The sequence below is a fragment of the Rhinopithecus roxellana genome, chromosome 14 (assembly GCF_007565055.1).
Source record: "Rhinopithecus roxellana isolate Shanxi Qingling chromosome 14, ASM756505v1, whole genome shotgun sequence".
NCBI classification, from domain to species: Eukaryota; Metazoa; Chordata; class Mammalia; order Primates; family Cercopithecidae; genus Rhinopithecus; species Rhinopithecus roxellana.
In genome coordinates, this window is record NC_044562.1 from 133,728,205 (window position 1) to 133,747,560 (window position 19,356).

The window sequence follows — 19,356 nt, forward strand, 5'->3', positions numbered from 1 at the left end:
TATCGTTGATGACAATACATTGTATTTTGAAAATCACTGAGCGTGCTTTTTTTTTTTTTTTTTTTGAAATGGAGTTTTCACTATTGTTGTCCAGGTTGGAGTGCAGTGGTACAATTTCAGCTCATTGCAACTCCGCCTCCCAGATTCAAACAATTCTCCTACCTCAGCCTCCCAAGTAGCTGGGATTACAGGCATGCACCACCATGCCCGGCTAATGTTTTGTATTTAGTAGAGATAGGATTTTACCATGTTGGTCAGGCTGGTCTTGAACTCTTGATCTCTGGTGATCCACCCGCCTCAGCCTCCCAAATTGGTGGGATTATATGCATGAGCCACCTCACCCGGCCAAGAGTAGATTTTAAGTGTTCTTACTACAAAAACATCATACTATGTGAGATAACACATATGTTAATTAATGCAATTGAGCCATTCCACAATGTATACATATTTCAAAACATCCTGTTGTTCACAACAAATATATACAATTTTTATTTTCAATTAAAATTAAATTTAGAAAAGAAAACAACTTATCTGTCTAGGAAGTCATTGCATAATTTTCATATTTTTGTCCTGATATGATGACTTGTTCTACTACCAGATATATCTCATAAAACACTTGTGCAGAACTATTGTTGTGTTTTGGTTTTAGAGACAGGATCTCTGTTGCCCAGGCTGGAGTGCAGTGGTGTGATCACAGCTCACTGCAGCCTTGATCTCCTGAGCTCAAGCTCAAGTGATCCTCTCCCCTCAGCCTCCTACGTAGCTGGGACTACAGGTGCACACCACCACACTTGGCTAATTTTATTTTTCAGTTTTTGTAGAGACAGGATCTCACTATATTGCCCAGACTGGTCTCTCAAACTCCTGGATTCAAGAGATCCTCCCACATCAGCCTCCCAAAATGCTGAGATTACAAGTATGAGCCCCGTACCTGGCCATAACTATTTAGCAGAGCAATTAGATGATGATTAACAAAATCTAGTATTTCCTCAGGCCAGTCATTTTCCATCAGCATTATATCTTGAGGAGGTTTTCACTTCGTTTCCTGATATATTTGGTCATCAATAGCGGTACCGTCATTAGACTTATTCAAATAAGGGGACTGAATCTTACCCATGATGCCAGTGCTACACCATATTGAAGTATGGTTACAGATGTAACCTGAAAAGTAAGTCAAAAGATACAGGCATATTACTAAAATCTCACTCAGTCATTATCAATTTGGTCCAGGTCATGATCACATTATATGACCAAAATGTCTCCTACAGCAATGCCACCCACTCAGGTTTGCAGGTTTCCATTCAACATTGTCAGGTTCCCAAAAACAGGAGTGGTCTTTGCAACACATGGCTTCGTCCTTTCAGGCATTTGCATGAAGCTAAAAGACAATATCATTTTTATCAAGGGACCATTGTAACATTTGAATTCCCTTGTTTCATAACCCATCTGTTCATTCATTTACCCTTAGCTACTATTCTTCCTTCTATCCATTTATCATTGTTTTTTGTTTTGTTTGATTTTGTTTTTTTTTTTTAAAAATAGGATGGGGTCTCTCTGAGACTTGCCCAGGCTAGTCTCAAACTCCTGGATTCAAGGGATCCTGCCACTTCAGCCTCTCAAAGTGCCGGGATTACAGGCATGAGCCACTGCCCCAGCCTATCATTGTTTTTTTCCAAACTTTTCTACCTTTAGAAGGGCTGTTAGTTTTGGCACTGTTCAGATACACACTGCTGATAGCAATACTGGTCTAGCAGGTGCTTCTCTCTCAATTCACTTCCGTTTAATAGGGTGAGTTTACACACATACAGAGCTAGTGGGCTGTCTTGACCACTAGGCAATAATGTATCTGCATTCATCATCAAGACCAATTTTGCCAGATAGGCGGAAGGCAAAGTCTACCCCATTAGGCGTTTGGGAATTCTGACATAAAAGTTCAAAAGTATAGTTACAGTTTCCTGCTTAGGGATTATCCCTGCCCTTGCGTCCAGTTGCAGCTTTGGTTCTGTGATCACTGAATTAGGTAGAAAGAAGAGTTAAAGTTGTGCAGGGAAAACAAAGTTGCAGTGATGTGAAGAAGAGTTGTATGGTCATATTAGCATTGTCCTCCAACCCCTCTTCCTGGATGGAACCCCAGAAATGGTCTCTGCCAATGAGAGAGCTGACACAAGTAAATACAGAATAACCAATCCTTTCTTGTTCCCCTGTTGCTGAGGTCTTAGCTGATGATAGGAAAGATGCAGCATTTGCCAGGAGTGTGTTTGTGCTGACCAGATGTTGGCCTCACCATTTGTCTTTCTATAGTTATCTCATAAGGCAGGCAAAGGCCTTCACCCCCATGGGAAGGAGAATGTCCGATGGCAGGAAGTGGGGGGCTGTCATTCACCAGTGCAAGAAGAATTCCTTAGGGAGAAAATGGGGACTGAGTGGGGAAGAGATTCAGCCTCTTTTGATGTGGATTTTGAGTGGTCTAAATAGAGAGTTCCTAGGAGGTGAGGCTTAAGGATAGTGTAGCAGACAGAATAGCAGCCTCTCAAAGAAGTCCATGTTCTAAACCCTGAAACCTGTGAATCTGTGACCTTTTATGGCAAAAGGAACTTTGAAGATGTGATTCAGTTAAGGCTCTTGAGATGGGAAATCATCCTGACAAATCCATTTAATCAAAAGAGCCCTTTTAAGGGAAAGAAGGAGGCAGGAAAGTCAGAATCTGAGTAGCAGATGTAACAAAGGAAGCAGAGCTCAGGGACAAAGGTTTGAAGATGTTGCACTGATGTCTGTGAGGGTGGAGGAAGGGGCCACAAGCCAAGGAGTGCTGGCTGCTTCCAGTAGCCAGAAAAGGCAGGGAAATGTGTTCTCCCTTAGAGCCTCCAGAAGGAACGCAGCCCTGCTGACCCCTTGATTTTAGGACCTCTAGCCCCCAAACTACAAGACAATAAGCTCGTCTTGTTTGAAACCACCACGTTTGTCAGTAATGTACTACAGCAGGAACAAGAAACTCATACCAATAACATCAGCTCGGGAAGTCAGGAAGCAAGCTCCCCTACATGACTATTTTCTTCTTTCTCTGGTCCCACAGGGTCTGTAAATAAAGAAAACAAGACCAGTTTTAGGACTGCTTAACCTGGAATCCATACCCCATAGAAAAGATTTGAGGAATCCTCACACCCCATGAAATTGTAAAATTTTACATGGCCAGTTTTGGTGAGAGAAGGTCCAGGAATCCATGAGTCCTGAAAGGTTAAGAACTACTCACCTTAAGAAAGAAAAATCCAAGCCGAAAAACAGCACCCCCAGTCAATATGGAGAAGTGATGTCGGGAGTCAGATGAAAGAGAATATAGAATCTCTATACTCCAGGAGCAAGGTGAAGGGAAGATCCGGATGACTGGGTAAGCCTCAGGTTGGTGATGAGGCTGAGCGTGATGGCAAAGGTAGCCCGCTCCTCTCTGGGGGTTGAGGATATGATCCTGGTTTAACAGATATTCATAAACAAAAATAAACAGAAATTCAGCTTCAGCCACCCTGAAAAAGGAGAATTTGCTTAATGCACCCCACTATGCAGAATAATAGACACCCCAGCATTTGTAGGAAACATAGAGAAGTGGCTTATGGTCTTTGGTTTGCCTTTCACTCTTGTCCTATCCCAAGGCAAGTCTCTGGGCTGGATCCAGGGAGGCAGGACATTTGTGCTGAGAAGTCATCCCAAGGAAACCCTGCCAGCCATGGTTTCCCTAATCCCATTAGGACCACGCCTTCAGGGATGTGGGCCAGCTCAGAGTCAGTGTAGAGCAAGTTACTGCTGTTAAAAACGGAGGCTCCCAAAAAGTTCCTGGCCATGAAAAGAAGGTCTTTTTCTTTGCTCATTAACTGCTAAATTATCATTTCATGACCTAAGAGTAAACAAACCAAAACCACATGTCCCTTTGCAATTCAAAAGAATAGAGTATTCCAGATTAGAGAAACTCATGCCTGAAGATAGAGAGATCTAAAATCCAGTGTGAAAAACTTCTAGTGATACATGGTGGATCCCAGGATTCAGTGGAAAGGTCACTGCACTGGGTGTCTCTGTCTAGCACATACCCAGACAATCTTGAAAAAGGTGAAGATAGGTCACCCAGGGAAGTGACCACATTAGAATCTTCTAGTGTAGCAATCTCAGGACCCCCAGGAGTGCATGTGTGGAGGGGAGAGGGGAGAGTGGCAAGTGCCACTGGCATTATTCAACCTAGGCTACTTGGACAGTTGTTAATGCATGACCCTGACTCCATGGTTGTGTTAAACACATTCACAAAATGTCACTTAGAATGATTCTAAAATAAAGACAAGTGAAGTATGTGTGAGTGAAGGGAGTGGGGAAAAAATGACGTGAAATATGTGAGAGGGGAGTGTGTGTCTCAGCTGCAGGAGTAAAAATGTGTTTTCTCCATTAAAAAATAGTGTTTCCATAAAGTCACAAAAATGTTAGCTTGGAAATCTTGTCCAATGGACTCACTTGATGGGTTGGTGAGGACTCCTAAGTGCAAAGAGAAGAAGGGCTCTCTTAGGTTGTCAAGGGAAGGTGTTAATAGCCCAGCACTGGCTTTCTCACCCCAGGGCATTTGCACTGGCTGTTCTTGCTACATTGACTACTCTTCTGCAGCTACTCTCATACCCCATTCTCTTATTTCATTCAGGTCTTGGCTCACAGGTTCACTTATCAGAAAGGCCCTCCCTGACTAACCCTTCTAACACAGACAAGGGCAGTGAACAGTGTCTTGCAGGCAGTAGGCACTCAATTCATGTCTGCTGAAAGTGATTGACCAGCTAATGATGCCTCACTGAGGCACCTTTCCAGGATACATGATAGTTGGAAACTCTAGCATCTTAACTTGACATCACCATGTGATAATATCTGCAAGACATCAAGATGAGAAGACACTGGCCTATATTTAAGGAAGACACTGGCCTATATACATCTAGTTGGTGATACAAGCATTGCAGACAGGAAACCAAGTTAACACAACCTTACCCACTACACAAGCAAGATTCTGTAGGGGTGATAGAAGACAATGCAATTATGGGATAGTTGGTACAGATGGGAAATTGTTTAAGTTCAGAGAGAGAGAACAATGTGTGAGACAGGCAGGCTGGTTGATTCCCTGTTTTAAAATAATCTGGAGGAAAAGGATCAAAGTCCTTCACTCAAGCTCTAGCTTTTATCTAACTCTAAGCCAATCAGTAACAAGAGACTCAAGAAGCTGTTAACTGCAAGCTCCTATTTCAGGCAGCTAGAGACTTTTCTGGAATGCCACATACCAGTTAGACTTTAACTCTAACCTAAAGTTACCTCTTCCTCATTTTAATGCTAAAATTCACACCCAGGGCTGGAGATTTACAATGCTAATGCTACACGCAATGTATGAAGCAGCATGTTGAGCCAACGGGCAAGCGTTAGAAAACTTTCTTCTACACATGCTGTGATGCATTTTTTTCCTATTAAGAGACCCTATAAAACTAATCCACACACGCACTACCCTCGGGGAGCAACCCACTCATTTTTCCTCTCTCAATGCTAGCTCCCTTGTGCACAAGCTGGGATAAACTTAAACTGACCTTTGCTGCTATGTTTGGTGATATCTCTTGATTTCTCTCCTGGGAGACTGCCAGCACCCCAGGCACCAGTGACATGTGGACAAGAAGAGTCCCTCCCGTGTGAGCTAAGCTCTGAAAGAAAAAAATAACAAACTAGTCACATAGGTACCTAACCCAGGGTAAGGTATGGGCCAGTCGGCACCTGCTCAGGGCACCCATTTATAAAGAACTCTAAACAATCACTGGAATAAGTTGGAAGTATGGTGCCGTTAATTTTAATTCTTTAAACATGGCAAAATTTCCGTTGGCTTCCACTCCTTTTCCGTGGCTAAAAAAGGCCTGTTTTTTTATTTGTAAAATAAATTTGAATATGTAACAGGAAAATAATTATTTACAGTCTCTCTCCACTTTCTATGACGCTTAGAAAAACTTTTTTTTCTCATTCAATCTGTTAATAAGTATTTACTAAGTGTCTTTTCTACACTCCAGGCATTTTTCTAGATCCTAGAATTACACCTTGAACAAGAGAGCTAGAGCTTCACCTTCCGGGCTATGTTCTCACCACCAGTGGTTCACAAGGAGCGAAGAGTCCACTGAAGGCTTTAGTGGGTACTTCTGTGAGCATGCTTCCCAAGGATCTACCCTTGGCCTTCAGGGACTCGAGATTTTTGCATTTGGATCTATGCATAGTACACTTTAGTTAAATGTTTATATAAAAAATAGACTATAAGGGAAAAAAGTTAATGTTCCTTAATTGTCCCCAAAAAGGGCTAGGGTGTAGATATCCCAGGGTGTGCTCCAGGTGACAGCAGTCTATTTAAAAAGACATTTGCTAGAGGTTGGCATTAGGGGAAGCTGGGAAGGTTATAGATAGAGCTCTTTGTACTATGTTTGCAACTTTGCTATAAATCTAAAATTGTTTATTTTTTAAGACATTTGCTAAAAATCGTATATGAAAAAATGCAATTGCAGATGAATTGCCTTGCCCACTTAGAAGACATCCTCTTTAAATACTTTATTAGCACTTATTCATTCAATTATTTAACATTTAAACAACTAATGTTCTGCTTATAAACATTCCATGTAAATAGATCACACCACTGGAAGGTGGGAAGAAAATATTAGAACTATTTGTGTTTATTTTTTTCCCAAACATATTCATTTCTTTTGTGTGTGTTTCATGATGTACATAACATCTTAGTATAGTTGTTCAAATATATCATTTATATACAAATAAATACACACATTAGAAGGATACACTCCCAAACTTTCTGGTAGAAGTACTTAATTAAAATAATCAGGAGACCACTGAAAATGTTATTAATTGCATAGCATCCCAAATATTTGTCTGTTATCTTTTCACTTTTCCTTAAGGGAAGGAATCCCGGTTTTTCATAGGATGACACACATAGTAAGTATTTGGTTGTATTTGTAGAATGCCTGTACTCTGTATCCTCCTGGCTCCCTTTGTGTTTCGAGAGCAAAGGAAGTGCAGTCAACCTGGGGATCAAGTACAGAAACTAACTCATCCCAGCTATTTAGAAAGCCCATCTCCTCTTTTATAATCACTTTCTATTGCCTTTTATTTTTCCTTTTTTAAATTTTAATTGCCATGGTTTGTATGTGTTTTCTGCGTTAAGCTGCCTCAAATCCTTTTTTGGAGGAGACAGAGCATAAATCATAAATAGTTATAGGAACATTCTATGAAAAAGCACTAGCTAAACAACTGGAAAGGATAAAGGCAATTGCAAGAGGATTGCTCAACCTATTTAGCAGAAGTAGTCCTTTTAAGCACTTTATAAGCAAGCATTTACATTTTAAACAATTAATGTTCTAATTACTAACATTCTATTCACATAAAGCCAATTCCTTTTGGCAATGAGTTGTTAGCCTAATACACAACCATTTATGTTTGAACTGAATGCAACAGCAGGTCTTCACAAAAACACTGACAGTGTGCACTACAGTATGAGACAGTATATGCCTTTGCAGGACCCAAAACACTGCCCTGCTCAGGGTTGGTGCTTGACAAATATGCAAATGATAGACTCTGAGAAGGAAAGGGCTCTTTATAGAATTTATTCAGAATGCCACATTTTGTAAGTCAAGAAATGTAGACAGATAGAGAGGAAGAATCCCACCTAATATTATCCAATAAATGAATGACAAAATTTGATCTAAAACCTGGGTTTTCAGCTCCTTGTCTAGTGCTCTTGTAACATCAAACTCTCTTTCAGTCGTTGAATTGGATTTAATTTAATTTAACCCTTTTGGTAGTTTTCATTGTCTGTCAAGGTAATTAACCCAAATTACTACAGCTTTAGAGGGATTATGATGATTTCATCTTTGCTCATTATTCTGGGGCAAGGACATCCTGTCCATGTGGAGAAAGTGCCCATTCTCTATTTTCACCCAGTTTCTGATAGCTCCCTGACATTTGGAATGGGAAGAAGTTACAAAAATCTTACCCCCATCATGGGAAACTCTGGCCAAACTGAGCATCATCCTGGGAGCCAACTTCTTCATTCAATTGTCTGTGAAGAAATCAACAACTACTGTTTTTCTGAGACCCGTCATGCTACTGCTGCTCCTCCTCACCCACCACCAAGACAGACTCTATGATGAGAAAGCCCAGGTGACAACTGGTAATAATGCAACAATGGGCCTTCATCTCATCAAGGGTGGCTCCAGGAAAAATAATTACAAGCAGGGATGCTCTCCGAAACCCACAGATGGCTCCACCAGCTCTTTCCCCAGAGTTAAAGACAGACCTGACAAACACTATCAACCTCAAGGATATCAAAAGTGGAGAGAACAGGAGAAAAGGGGGGAAGATGAAGACATCGCTAGCTGGACCAAAAGAGACTTGGAGGCAGTGAGCGGCAGGAGGGGGGACTCTTGAGGGAAACAACATCGCATCTGACATCATCCAGGCAAGGCAAGCAGAGAAACAGCTGAGCTAGCAAAACAAGCTCCCAGCAGGCTCTAGAGACAGTACTGCAGCACAGAATAATCCTGCAATAATAGTTCTGCAGCACAGGCAATTCCAGCAAAGCAGGGGCGGGATCCCAGTCAAATAAAATATTTCTTAAGACAAAGCAAAGCCATATGGAGACATTTACTCTCATTCTTTGATCTGGATGGGTCCTACCGTCATTCAAATGATCTCAGAATAATTAATAGTAGTCAGTAAAGACAGGGAGACCTGAGTTCTGAGTCTACCACTGGCTACTCATCTAAATGCCAGGCACTCATTCCAAGTCTTTAGACCAGTTATTCTTATTTATTTAAAAAAAAAAAAAAAGAGTTGGGTCAAATCTACAGTTTTCAGATTTAAGCATGAAATCTTTTTTTATGATTACCACATAACATTTTACGTGGAAGGTCATGATTAAACAGATCACAGGAGAGCCTTCAAGTGTAAATGGAAGTGGAAAGTATAGAGCTTGGCTTAGAGGTCCACCCATCATCACCATGCTCCTGAGGCCCCTCCTTAGACCCCAGTCCTTGGGGCGTTTGAAGCTACTGGACTAGAAGCTCAGAAGTGTTTTCCAGCTGTCTGGCTCTGTGACACCATGTCCCTGAGAACCTGTGGATATTGGATGATAGTAAGACCACTGTGAGCTACATGAGGTGGACTTTGAAGAATAAGCCAAGATGGGGCAACAAAATGAGAGAGGAGGAAGCGTCCTAGGCAAGCAGCAAAAACATCAGGAAGCAGCAGAAGTGTAGAGCATTTGGACAGCTTGAGTAGAGCATTTGGGCAGCTACTATAGACTCAACAGTGCAGAGTGAGTGTGGGGTCAGTGCTTCCCAGGAAAGTTTGCAGTGGGACCCTATTTCCACTAAACCCAACCCCAGCCTATGGGAAATGCTTTCTTATGAAGTCACAGGGAAGAGCTTGCCCAGCAGCGAGATAGCTCCTTCCACCTCAGGTGTGCACGGAAGCCACAGCCTGCCCACCTTCTCATCTGAGAGAGAAATGGGGCACCCATGAAGGTCTGGTGCTGCCTTTGTAGCAAGGTTACACAAATGGCTGTTCCCATTTAAAAATCATACCAGCTTCCTGAAATAGGAGCTGTGGCTCCTTTTCTTGGAGAACTTCCAGTTTGTCTAGAGAAAACAGACATATATTTCTGGCAAGAGAAAATCACAGAATGAACTGTATAATAAAGTCTCACATATGTGATAGAGTTTGTAGGTGAGGTGGATGTGTCCTTGGGAAATTGGCAGAACAATATGAATTGTGAGGAACAGGGGTACAACTACCACCTGATTGTCTTCATGGTAACATACAAGAAGAAATACATTAGAAAATAGATTCTTGAAAAGAAAGGTGTAATTGCACAGGGGATGTCCCAGGAGCTCACTGCGCTGGGTAGTACAACAGGATTACCCTTAATACTGATCAGTCATCTTGCATTTTGCAAGAGCCTGGTGGTAGAATGTCTTCCAAGATGGCCGCCAGCAATCCTGCCATCCCAGTATGCATCATAGCACTCCTCCAACCCAGCCACAGAGTTTATCTCTTCTCTCTTTGAATCTGTGCTGGCTCTGTAACTTGGTTTAACCAGCAAAACATGGTGAAGGTGATACAGCCAGTTCTGGAGCTAGCCCTTAGGAGACCTGGAAGCTTCTGGCTCATCACTTAGAAGTCAACCACTTGGGCTAAACTATTGATTCATGAGAACCCACACGGAGAGAGATAGTCCTCTCTACATGGAGAACTAAGCTACTTCAGGTGACAGTCAACACCAGGTGTTCAGACATTTGGATGAGATAATCTCAGATATTTCAGCCCCAGCAGAGCACCTAGGCAAGCTCCCCATTGAATGTAATTATATGAGTAATCCTGGCCAACACCACATGGAATAGAAACATCACTCAACTGAGTCCAATCTACACACAAAATTGTGAAGAATGATAAAGTATTGTTGTTTTGAGTCATGAAGTGTTTGGGTGACTTGTTACACAGTAGTAGATAACTGTAGATAACTGATACACTTGTACTAAATGATAAGAGGCTGTATTAAAGAAAGAAAGGATATAGTCCCTACTCTCCAAGGCCAAGATCCTGAACTGGAAATCCATGGGCTTTTGGGGACTCTGAGGATAGACTTCAGGGAGTCCACAACTGTCTCTGAAACTGTATGCAGAATTGTAAGTTCCTGTGCATATGTTCATTTTTCTACAGAATGAAATCACAAAATTAATCAGATCCTCTCACCTCAGGAGTTCCCAAGCTAGTTGGTCCCTGCAAGGAGCAAAGAAGACAACATCTCCTCACTGTGACTCCAAATATTGTTTCACCTGATTTAACATTTTCACACTTTTTTCAAGTATAGAACAAGTTTTTCAAAGGAACCAAACCTTCATTCATAAAACAGATAAAAGTGAAGCTGCTCCAAATGAAGTAAAGGCTTAGATCCCATCCAATGCTACTTTACCTTCATCTCCCATGGAGGCCCCCAAGACACTCCTGAAGTTAAAAGCCACTTGTAGTGGGAGTGATTTTTTTCACGTTACCTTTTCCAGAATATCAAATAAATGGAACTGTACGGTGCATAGTCTTTTGAGTGTGGCTTCTTTCACTTAGCACCATGCTGCTAAGATTCATCCATGTTGTTCCATCTATCAGTGGCTCCTTACTTCCTATTACTGCATCGTAATCCATCATTTGGACAAGAATTTCTTTATCCACTCACCTGTTAACGAATATTTGGGTTGTTTGCTCATAAGTTTTAAGTACTGAAAGAAGTTTCCAGGGAAATTTGAGAACTTCCTTTCCTGAGCTTTAAAATTTGCTCGAGTTTTCTGTGAGGGCGACCAAGGCAGAGGAAGACCCCCAGTGACCTGGATTTTGCCAAGGTCAGGCTAACTGCGTCACTGAAATTGACAACCTAGCTTCCTGCTGCTGATTTCCGCCAGCATGTCATTTGATGGGTGTGGGAGTTCTACACAGCAAAGCAGGGGAACACGAACCAGTCTGATCCCTCCCTCCCTGTGCCCACCCACTTTGGGGCAGGTTGGCATCATTGCACACATGAGGACACAGATGAATTCCCAGACAGTTGTGTAACAGCATCAGTGTAACAGATAGGCGGGTGTCACAAAGCCTGGGCGCCCTCAACCAAACCATACCGGTTTTATCGCATTTCACAGCGTGTCAGGCCTCCCCTTTCCATCCGCTGTTCCATACAGGGCCCTGAAATCGATACATGATCTGGGGATCCCAGGAGAGACCACATCCAAAACTGCCTCTGCAGGCTGTGCCTTAGTCCTGCTGCCTGAAGCAGGCCTCCCAGCCGCCAGGACACTTGAGAGACAATTGCAGTTGGAGGGCATTCTTTTCCCCCCGGTGCCAGTAGTTTTACAGGCATCTTTTCCTGCTTGGAAGCCCCCAGGAAGTGGAAACAACATAGCGTGTGAATTCTGCCTGTGGGATTGTAAACTATGTGCTGTCACTTGTAATGGGACAAGGAAATATATCAGCCCCCAAACATCATTCTATGGGTTGGCCCTAGAAAGGAGAATCTCCCAGTGGAGATGAGGCTGCAGTTGGAAATTCACCATTGTCTGGATTCTCTCCTTGCCTGTCCCTGCTGCCACCACTACAATGACCTCCTGCTCTGCCAGTCTGAGCCCAGCTGAGCAAACAACATTCCTAATGCCTGCCCCAGTAAGATCCCACTGAGCAGCATGGAGCTGAAAGGTGTGTTCTGCAATGGACGACTTCCTGCTTAGCTCTCCCAAAAGCCATCTTAGCCACAGCACCCAGGACGATGTATAGACATGTCTTGATACTTGGAGTCTGTATCAAGAGTCAGAAGCTGAGTTTGTTCCCTCAACCTGCTAGGACATGCAGGCTTCAGGGCTCAAGTTCTGGTCTCAAAATGCGCCTGTTACTTAAATGAGTTCCACAAGTGAGGCTGCATTAGCTGTGGGAAACCCAACCTCTGACTCGCAGGGGCATGGCTTCACTATAGTATTCCTTGAAGAAAACCAGCCTGTCAATTGTGCAACATGCTCAGTTATGACATGAGTGGGATTGGGAGGCCAGCATGGCAGAGAGGTTAAGGACAGGGTCTCTGGGATCAGACTTCCTGTCCTACCACCTCTCCATTATGAGGCCATGGGCAAGTCACTCAACTTCCTTGACGCTTAGTTTCCACATCTGTAAAATGAGGCAATAGTAATGCCTATCTCCACGGACCGCAATTGAGTAATAAATTTATCAATGAATTACATACCTTAGTGCCTGTCACATAAGTAATTATTAACCTGTAAAACACGCTGTTCTCGATAGGTTCTTACGGTGCCCTCCTAGGGATAAGTTTCTGGTTGAGTGTAATGCTTCCACAGATCAGGCTGCCTTAGCCATCCAGCACCCTCTTGCTTTCAGGCTGAATCTTGAGACTCTGAGTCTAGACTCTGAATAAAGGCTGTCAGAGCAATGGGGGATCGCTGGCCCAAGGCACCATGGGGAGCTACATGCAGCACAGGGGCAGAGGTGGCTAGCCAAGCTGTCTAGGCCATCACATTGGAGTTTCAGTCCCAGGGCCTGAGCAAAGAGGGCATCCAAGTACAAAGCCGAGAAACTAAAACAGCCACCTCAGGGGAAAGTTGCAGCAGCAGGAAGAAAGAATTCGTCAGCAACTCCAGGACCTTCTCCACCTGTTAGATGTACAGTCACCGACATCCCCCAGCCCTTCCCACATGCTCTTGCCTCTGCTGCAGTGCTCCCCACATGCTTCCCTTGGCTTGCACCAGTGCAGGTGTCTGTCCACACAGCATTGATCACGAGGAGCCCGCCTTGGTTTCCTCTGTTATTCTTTTGTTGCCCCAAAAAATTCCACTGGTAGTGTTTTTCACACTTGAATTATTTACTTATTTGAATGTCGATTTGTCTGCTGCCTTTTACTCTTAGATCTTAAGCTTCAGATATTCTTGGTTTATCACTGCACCCTCAGTATCTGGCAGAGCAGTCACTTCATTTGTTAAATAACTGAGAGAATAAATGAATGAATTCCAGAGTGCTATACTAGCATTAGCTTGCATCATATAAAATTGCTGTTATTCAACCATTTTTGACCTCCAAAAACAGCAATTTCATGTTCTAACCTAATATTTACCATCTGGGGGATTTACCTTCATTTCTCTATAATAGATGTATAAATGCATAGGAAGTCGTTACAAGTTCACCCCACTGACTGGGTCGCCATACCCCATCTCCAGAAATGTCACGTGTAAAGTATATATAGCTATCCCTGATTCACACATGATGAAACTGAGCAGAGTAGTTAAACGGCCTACCCCAGGTTAGTTTTGCTAATGGTTTAGATTATATACATGTCTGTTTACACATACTTGCCCTTTTAAAGCCCACATTCAGGAGCAGATTAAAAAAAAAGTCTTGGCAAATTGGCCTAAGGTTGGAGAGAAATGTAGGAGAGAGGACAAAACAACTGAGGGGAACATATATTGTTGAATTTAAAACAACACAGTTAATAAAACGCTTTCATTGTTTTTGAACTTAATGGCAAGTGGGGCTTTATTGATTTAATTCTTTATACTCACCATTAACTCAATAAAATTGCTTTTTAAATGGACTCAAGTGCTTTTAGCTCACAATTTTTGAATTCAATAAAAGTCATTTTAAAATTCGCTTTATTGCTTTGCACATTCTGAATTAAGCATTTCTCTGAACTTGAACAAGACCTTTTGCAAATGGACAGGTTTGTAGAAATATGATTTCTCATATGCTCGTTGCCATCTGCTATAATTAAAATCTGAGTGTAAGTCAATGGGCACAATCACCAGTGATTAGTCAGAAAGTTGTGGCTGATAGCAAAGCCTGGTAAGAATAGAAGCTATGTGATTATTAAATTTCGACAGGTGTTCTTCTAACCTTCATTGTGATAGTAACGGCTGTAAGATATGTAATTTTACTCAGTGGTGTTGAAATTGTTAATTGACATCTAGAACCTCAGCAGATGTAAAGATTAACTAGTTACTGTTAACATTAGCATTATCTTGGACTTTGTTCAGAGCACTGGGTTCCCTCACTCTCCGTCTGCAAACTCCCAAGCTAGCAGTAATAGTCTGTAATCGGTTCTGACAAAAGCTGCCTATGTTTGCTTTAGGAATCTTCTTTAGGCACTCCAATACAGCGATTTGCCCTGAAAAGCTTAGATTTGAGGTTACAATACAAGTTCTACAAGTGGCATTGTTACCACATAAAAACTTTATTAGCAATTTTACAATCTTAAACCTTTTATAATACTAAAAATTCCTCAATATTGACATTCCTATAAACAATGGTAAAGAAAAGAAAAGTTGTCACTCCTGTAGCCTGCTAAGTGCAAACATATTTTCCATGTGTTCTTCATCTTGCCATTCCCATTAACTCCTATAAGAGGCAATGGCTTTACTTCCACTATAGAAAAAAAAATTGAAAAGGAGAACATTTCCTATTTTCTTGGGTTCTGGTGTAAATGCCAGCACACATTCATTTTGCGAAATCGTTGATTATTAATGCATCTACCTGCTTTCCCCACGGTGAGAAATGACGTATTGGAGTGACATTTTTCACTCCATTTTGTACCAGGCACTGATTTTGCGTAAGGCGAAATGATTTTGTAATGATGACTGTGAGGTAGAGGATTAAGCTAATGACATTTGTTTGAACTCCAGCCACAGACACTCAACCCCCTCTAAACAAAGCTTCAGTTTGTCCCAGGCCCCCAGCTCCCTTTGTACTGGGAAACTCCTGTTTCCCCAGGCAGAAGACCTGGAGGGAAATGCTGATGAGAGCAGTAAGGCAGACAGCTCCTTTTCTGCCCTTCCTCTAAAAGAAAAGAAAAAAGCAAATGAAAACATGAAAGAGTCTATTGGTGAAAACAACAGACCAAAAGTTACAAAAAGCAAAAGAGGAGGAGCAAAAATAGACATCGGGTCCATCTGTTCTCACGGCCAGGCAGGGGAGGGGAGGAAGGGGAGATAATCGTAAAGGCATGCGTGAAAGTCAGTGTGTCAGGTCCGTCGCAGAGCTGGCTCTGATGGGGTAGAGGAAGCATTTGTAGGAGAAGAAAGGCAAAGCCACGAAATGGCACACAGACACCCCCCAAAATGGGACTGAGAGTGGCTGGCAGGTAATGTGGGAAGCGACTGACAGCTCAGCTCAGACCACAAATATCAGCAGCAACATCAAAACTTCTTTTAAAAGGCATCCAGTTGCTCAATCTGTGAAAATGGAAAGCAGCTAACTTTTTTCTCAGACCACATTCTTATTACCGCTATCTACACCCAGACCCCAGCTCTGCACGTACCAGCAGCTTTGCCCTGACGAGGAATGGACATCCAGATATGGTCCACAGATAAAGAACTGTTTCTTATGCATTTAAAGATTAGAGTTTATGGGTTGAACTTGTGGCTACAGACTGTTGTGTGCCCTTAACATCATATCCTTATAGCAGTCTTCATAATGCAAGAGGAAAAGCAAGTACAATCTCTCTGCCTTGCATGCTGGTCATCCCTATGTAGACAACTCACTTTCCATCATGTTCCTGAAAGCTCAATGGTTAAGAGCCTCAGCTAGAGACAGACTTCTGGCTCCATTACTTTCCACTGATAGGATACTGAGCAAGTTACGTAAACTTTTTTGTGCCTCCATTTCTTCATCTGTAAAGTGTGAATAGCAGCAGAAGCCTAGCTCATGGGTTGCTGTAAGGGTTGAATGAGATCTTCATTTAAGATGCTTACAGTGTCCTCTGGCACATAGCAAGCATTCAGTAAATATGAGCTGACATCACTACACTTACAGCTGTTTCCATTGGCCAGGGCTGCTGAGAACCCAGCCTACTTCATACCTCCATTCCGATGAAAGGCCAAGAAAAAACTTTTCTAACTGGTTTTCATTCTAATGCTAGTTTTTGCCTTTTCACCCTCCTCCCTTATCTCTATCATTTTCCTGACTTATTTTTCCTTTGCTATAGTTGCCTCGCTTACTGTTTAATAGCCATTGTCATCACCTCCACCACTATCACCTCCACGATCATTTACTGACCTACATTTTATATCCTTATGTTGTATGTTCATCTTTTTATTCTATTTGTACATTTGAAGGCACTGTTTTATATTTTGATACCATTTCAAAACATTTTTGAAACAAGGTAGGGTATAAACAGACTATAGAAAAGCTTAAAGACAATACAAGTCATCTAAACTGGGCTATAAATCTCAGTGATTTTATCAAGAGTAAATTAGAAAATAATGCTACGTATTACTGGAAGTAAACATGCGTGAAACTTCCTTTTTCCCATTTTTTGTTAATGATGTGTGCACACTCCCACACAGATTTTTTAAATTCTAGGAGCCTGCATTTCCCCTTCTGTAAAATGGGGATAACAATTCAGCAACAACACGCATTTTGAGATTGTTTTTAAGATGATGGACATGAAGGTATATTGGTAAAAATCTAGCCTATGTTATAAATGTCAAAAGCCACTCATTTAGTCAGACATCCTAAAGGGTCTCATTCTGAACCACATCTGCTGGACTGGGACTTGCCCCACCCCGTTTTTTTTGCTAAGGTGCATTCCTGAGTGACCAATGGACAAAGTGGTTTCCATAGAAAGTGTGGAGCAGCAGGGACCCTCAGGGGATCACCTGGCACACACACCTACTCCCTGCCAGTGTTAAGACTGAGGCCTTCCGTGCCCTCCTGCACTCCTATGTTGGCAACAGACCATGGGAACATGTGTGTGACTGCTCAAATCCCTCCTTTCACAGGGAGCCAGGCTCCGCCCCAGCTGGACACTACCTCCTTGGTTTGGAGGCGTACAGCTGGAGCAGGGAGATCCCAGCTAAAATAACAGGAGGTACTGGAGCGGGAGGAATGGGTAGGCCACATTCAGGTATCAAGGACCAAGAGATGCACAGCATCAAAGGCAAGAAGCAAAGTCAACTTCAGAGACAAAAATTGGCAACTTGGAATGGGAGAAATTGAAATCTGGTGAAATTTGTTTGCCAAGTGGATGGGAGAAAGAGGTTGGGATGAGATGGGGCTGAAGGGAAAGCCCATAGCAATTGCCCCAAACAGTAGGGAGGGTGTTAGCCCTGCCTTCCTGGATTAACAAGGGTCTGATAGATAGCTCCATCTAGTTGTTACAGGTTTATTTATTTACATATTCAGACACATTCTCCTCCAGGGAATCCTCAAGGAGGTTCAGCCTTGTATGGCAAACACCACCATAGAACATTCTACAACTGATTTTTATCCTTTCACCTCCAAATCAGTCATATTCTACCTCTCTAATTCTAATAAATTCAGGGGAGGATCCATCTACACTAAAGGCTTGTCTAAGTCAACCTTTGAAGAAACACCATTTGGTAGCGAGTTCTTCAACACTGCTTGAAATCACAGGCTAGAGGAATATTGGATGGGACGTGAAAGCAGCAATTTAGGCATTAGCTTGGAGTTGGGAAAGGGAAGGAAGGGGTTGTAATTATTGACTTTTACGATCTTTTCCTTGAGATTCTGAGATCCTGGATTCTTAGTGCAGATAAAAGCACTCAAATATTTATGCCTACAAATATCTAGAAGAATAATTAGGCTTGTTTTGTATGGCCCACCGCTAAAAGTAAGGAAACAATTTTGGCTCTGCGAGGGAAGTACTTTCTGTTGGAGCTATCCAAATAGTCGACTGCCTTGAGAAGAGTGTGCTTCCCTCCCTGGAATATCCAAGACAGGGTGGGCATTTGGAGGAAATGTAGAGACTTAAGGGGGACTGGTCATACCTAAAGACCTTAGATCCCATGATTCTGGAAAATGACATATAAATCATCATTGCACTGATTGAAGAACTTGAAAGTAACAGGCTCAGAACCCTTGTCAACTTGATTGTAAAATTTTAGTAAATTCTCCTTTGTGTAGACAGAGCTAAGCCTTGGTCAAAATTATCAGTACTTCAACGTTAGTGGTATTTTAACTCATGAGGATTTTATTGCATCACCAAATAATCTTATTGCAATTCAATTTGCAGCCAGCCCTCATCCCGTAAAAAAATAAAAATAATAAAAATAAAAAACAGAAGGGGAGCAAGCTCCTACTTTCTGCTATTAGGATGTAGATTTAAACGACAGACTGATTTAGCACCACTCAAACACTAGCATCATTCAGGGAGAATGTGTCTATTTAAAAAGGGATTGAAATGAACTTAGTCATTACAGATGCATTGATTGAATTGTCTGTGGTGTGGACATCACCCCCATCCTAACAAGGACCACACCACATTCACCTTCATCCTGGAAAGCAAACCAGATTAGCTGGCTGATTATTTTTTGGCATCTTCTGCCACTAATGCTGACTGCAACAGGATCGATATTTACTCAATAGCAAATGCGTTATATTAGGAAACTAAGAAAAAATAACCAGAGGAAACATGTAACTCAATTCAAAGAGCTGTGAAATCCTCTCCTTTGGGTTATTATCTTTCTCTGCAAGCAAAGGCAGAAGTATTCTGCTCCTACCTGTGTCTTGGGCGCTCTTAGGCCCCGAGAACACAATCACACTGCAGCAGTGGCAGAGCTGTAGGCAGGTGTGAAGCCCATACAATTGTTGCGGATTAGTGACTCCTCAGCACCCCCGGACAATAGGCACAGAAAGCTGCCCTGCCGTAGAGTCTGAACACCGGCCATGTGCAGGGCTTCTCCAGATCTCTCCAGCACAGCCCTGGCTCTTGATATTATTTGTCCCCCTGAGCTCCGCATGCCAGATAGAGGCAGCCAG

General features: G+C 42.3%; 1 long non-coding RNA gene across 1 annotated transcript; it reads right to left on the reverse strand.

Moving 5' to 3' along the window:
- Nucleotides 1–465: 465 nt before the first annotated feature.
- LOC104661504 lies at nucleotides 466–3,635 on the reverse strand. The gene is made up of 3 exons (XR_747857.1): nucleotides 3,251–3,635; nucleotides 3,000–3,076; nucleotides 466–1,161 (listed from the first exon to the last, which is right to left on the reverse strand). It is a non-coding gene; the product is annotated as an uncharacterized LOC104661504 (long non-coding RNA).
- Between the last annotated feature and the right edge of the window lie 15,721 nt (nucleotides 3,636–19,356).